Source organism: Anguilla anguilla, chromosome 2, assembly GCF_013347855.1.
Source record: "Anguilla anguilla isolate fAngAng1 chromosome 2, fAngAng1.pri, whole genome shotgun sequence".
Taxonomy (NCBI): Eukaryota; Metazoa; Chordata; class Actinopteri; order Anguilliformes; family Anguillidae; genus Anguilla; species Anguilla anguilla.
In genome coordinates this window covers 18,817,582-18,822,361 of record NC_049202.1, presented here as the reverse complement: position 1 = coordinate 18,822,361, position 4,780 = coordinate 18,817,582, and positions in this window count along the sequence as shown.

The following is a 4,780-nucleotide window of genomic DNA, read 5'->3' as shown; positions in this document are numbered from 1 at the left end:
TTTAATCTAGATGAGGTAACTAGCGTGCTATTTAAAACGGAAAGAAAAAAATAATGGAGATGACAGCAATGTGGGTCCAAGGGGGGAATGGAAGAAAAGAAAAATCGAACGAGACAGCACCTCCTCTTTGCGTCCCGTCTAGTGTCAAACTGACAGCGTTCATGCCGTCCCCTGCTTTAAAATGCAGCGTGATCTAGTGCAATGCTCTCGCAGCAAGCAGAGGGCAGGTCAAAGAAGACAAGCTCTCCCTGCTTTTTCATACAGAAAATGTAACCGGCTACAATGTAACATTAGACTAAAATAAACATAATTATTCAATATTCATTAAAACTCAAAAATGAACATTTTAAGGTAAAATAACCAAGAAATTTATATTTTGTTTCTTTCAATCCGTTCTCCAAAACAATACTGCGAAAATATCCTACGTAATTGTTCTGAAATGCCACACTTCAGGCGTGTTTGCGCTAAAATCCAGCTCCAAACATATTCTATTTATTGGTGTTTGCAATGATGATAATCTTACATAGCCCACAAACCTAGCTACCTACCCTGAAAAAATAGCTTTTATTAGCATTGAGATATATGATACTGAATAGTGTAACTTAGTATTTAGGGAAAAGACAGTTTCATGTATAAAATTTGATTGGTTTTGCACCGTCGATGCAATGTAATATCAGCGATGCAATGTAATATCAGCGTCGTGTCAATTAAACAATTCTGAGTCGAGATGCTTCCTCCATTTACAGGATACTCAGTCAAAGGAACACACGTTTTCTGCATACATTAGCCTACATTAAGCCAGATACTTTTACATGCAAGGTGAAAGACAGCCAGGACAGGAGAACATTTGTTTCCTAGCAAGACCTTAAATCACAAATGAAAACCAACAACAATAACAAAACCCTTAAACTTTCAGTTTTGAAAAATAAAAATCAGACAAAGGAAGAGGATTAAGAACTACATTTTAATCAATTCTTTGTCGCTATATGTAGTCTCTATGGTCGCTACTTAGTTTTATTGTTCAACAGTCCTTGTGCTCATGTGGTCATCTGACAGAAAACAAATGGAAACGTGAGACTAACTCTTAGATGAATATTAATGGTAATCATTACATTTACATTTAGGCATTTAGCTAACAGCTAACATGAGTCCATGCATACAGATTTAGGCAGCAAACAGTGCTAATTCTTTAGTAATCAGGGTCACAACTGTGTACTGGTATAGTCAATACCCAATCTTACAACGTAATGTTGAAAGCCATAGTGAAAGAGGGCAACTGAAAATATCATGTTATTAGGAAGCAAATGGATTAGGGCATATAGTTTTAGATTTAGTATTGGAATGGCTTGTAAACCCACAAAGTGCAAAATCCACGAAGAGTTCAGCAGTGAGCCAAGATGCCATTTACTGTAACTAGATGAATTTGCAATCTGTAGCATAAATTGGGCAGTGCTTCTGCTATCCTGAATGCTGTTGGGAGCCCATTCACCACTAGGGGGCCAGGATAGGAAGAGAGCAGGGCCATTTAGGGAGGGGACAGAACACATCAAGCTAGATTGTGCCACTACATCACTCACTATTTGTCACTGAGTGCTTTGTATGTGTTTCTTCGGATAGAGGCAGATAATGTAATTGTAATGTAATTGTGTTTGATACGGATTAGGTCATTACAATGAGAGCATAAGGAAGGAGGTAAATTGACACCACCTAGTTATATCCTTTCCTATAGCTCTGTTTGCACTTCCTCCTGTCAGTAGGCATGTAAATGGTATATGAAGGGTGTACCTTCAGTAGGAATCCTTATGAAATCTATTGGTTCTATTAGAAGCTGAGGAATCCTGGAGTGTAAAGAATGCATGATGTACAGTATATGTGTTGTTGCTGTTGTGTGTGTGTGTGTGTGTGTGTGTGTTGTGTATGTCTTTGCCTGGTTTTGTACAACCAAAGAATAAGCAAACAACTCACACTGAATTTACATATCTAGCTTCCCTTTAGAAATGCAGCTGCCTATTTCTAGAATTCTTTGAAAGCAATAATACACCTTTAATGACTGCTGAAGCCGCCTGTCATACAGCAACTCTGCTGTGGAAAACCTTTGGCTCACTGCAGCGGAAACACTGTGGGGCTGCTTTCACGACTGTCCAGGTACAGGTGGTGCTCGCGAAGGACATTAACCCTAGAAACAGATCGGACAGAATGAGCTGTGAAACAGCTGGATGTTCAGTGTGGATCATTTTGGGCTCGCTGTGTGGAACCTGGTGGAAGTGGAAATCTACCTTTTCAGACCTTGGATGTTGTTGCTTTCTCTCTTGGTGAAGGAAGAGCTGAGCTTATCACGCAGTAAATTCTCTTGAGTAAACCCTAACTTTCTCTCATAAAATAGCCATAAAAGTCAGTGGGTTTGCTGACACTGGCATGGGGCACCAGGCTTTTCCATTGCCCTGCTCTTATTGCAGTTTTCCATGTCATTAACTTTGGCCACTTATCTGTGTGTCTGCTGCAGTACAGAAAACGCTATCATAGAAAGGCACTTAATAATTAAAGGTCAAAATGAAATACAGAGCAGATCTTGTAGCTGTCTTGTAGCTTGCAGCTGCCCCCTCTCCTGCAAGTGCTGTGGTCTGCATATTAACACAAAAAAATCAATGATTTACTTTTATATATAATGAAAACAAAGAAAATGAAAATGTAAAAATCTTTATTCCACCATATACAAGTGAAGATCAAAATATAATCACAAGATCATCTGGCACTCCTGCAAGGAGAAACAAATCACAACAAAACGCAACACGACTGTGCAAGCACTAAAAATGAAAGCACTAAAAATGAAGGCCCCGCCTCCCCTCCCCTCCCCTCCGCTCCCCTCCCCTCCCCCAGCAACATGACACAGGGCCGCATCAGTCCCCCACAATAACAAAAACTTTGGTGAATCATGCGCAAGTGAAAAGTACGCAAATTCCACCCTGAGCCTTGCTGCCACCAGCCCCCTCAGAACATCACCTGCCTCCACAGAAAGAAAGAAAGAAAGAAAGAAAGAAAGAAAGAAATTTTGCTTTTTGGTTGCTCTCCATGTTGTTCTAGCGCATATAAAGCATGTGGCTCGTGGGCTGAACAGGAGACAGGATTCTACAGTGGACGCCATCAGATGCAGTTGGTTTCAATCATGGTGGATGTTTATTCATTTTATTACTTCACATGCGGCCCTCTGGTGGGTTTGTTTTTGTGTTTGTGGCATGAATGGGGTGGATACAATTTCAGGGCTAAGGGATGCAAAATAATTACAAGCAAAGAATTGCAAAAAATAAATGGCATTTACAACTTGGAAAACAGCTTTCTATACACCTTTGAATGCAACTTTGGATTTATGTACCATACCGATGGATATGAACACATACTGTATCATGGGAGGCATGCAAAGATTTTTTAAATTCATGCATTTTGTTTGTATAATCCATTTATGACCCATATCCACCTGGATATTCATTTTTTGGGGACATGAGTTTCTGGTTGTAATATCAGGAACCATATATTCTACTATGCATTCTACTATACATTCAATAAAAAATAAAATGAATAATATATTTGAAAATATTTTTACAGCAACATGTTTCTGTCATCCAAGATACTTAAATACTCAAATACTTACAACATATTTTTTGTGCTGTTCCTCAGGAGGATATACTGACGTGGAAAAATAAAAATGTAGTAAAATGCAATACTGAATATTTACAATACCAGGGAAATCTAATCACTGTTTGTAGGAAGTTTGTGCGTGCTAGTTTAAGGCCTGCACAGAAAAAGGTCAGTGTGCTATGATAAGACAAGCTGTGACCAGATCTGTCTGTTTCTTGAAAAAGGAATAACTTGACTCAAAAATGTAAACTGTTGGGGCTATTTCTGTCCCTTGATAAACGTTGTTATTTTTTCTACTTGTTACCACGGCCTTCTTCAGTGGTTATAATAGCAGGCCCTCCCGACCTTTATAACTGGTGTCTAAATCATGGGCCATATCAAAGCACTGAAAACTAGCATATTTGTTTGGTTAGATATGCCATCTGAATATGGCTTCTATACCTACTAATTAATTGGTCTGATTAATGAACTATGTGCTAATAACTACTTGTAGAAATATGGGTCATTAAATCTGATTGCATTAACATGGACATTTTTGTTCTAAGGAAAACGTGACCGTAAAAACGTTCAAAAGTTCTGTCTGCTTTGTAAACACATCTTTTCGCATGAGGGTACTGTGACTAGTTTACAGTATCACCTGCAAGCAAGACTTCCTTTCATAGCTACCGTTAGCTAGCAAATGACAATATTTCAATACAAGTGCAATACAAAGACAAGCACTTGCCAACTAATTTGCCAAACTGCAAGTTTGGATTGCATGAAATGGCCTATCAACTAACATGACTGAGGATTGGGGCTTAGAAGCAGTCCTACAGCTAGCATTGGAATATTTATATTAATATTTAATGTTCAATTAATAGTTTCCAGAGGAATTCAATTTATGGAAAAAACGAATAAACCTATTTGAAATCAACAATCACATGTATTATTATTATTATTATTATTGTTATTATTATTGCCGTTTCTCCAGTACAGCCAAAATCATGCATCATGCACACTGTTCAGTATGTCAGCAGTTTTAATCATCCTTGTAAAAAGTTACAGAAGTCTTACCTGTTAATTTGAGTTAGCACCAGTCAACCCTTTCACACACAATTTACTCCCTCTAACCACTGTCCCTCTTCCTCTCTCACACACACACACACAC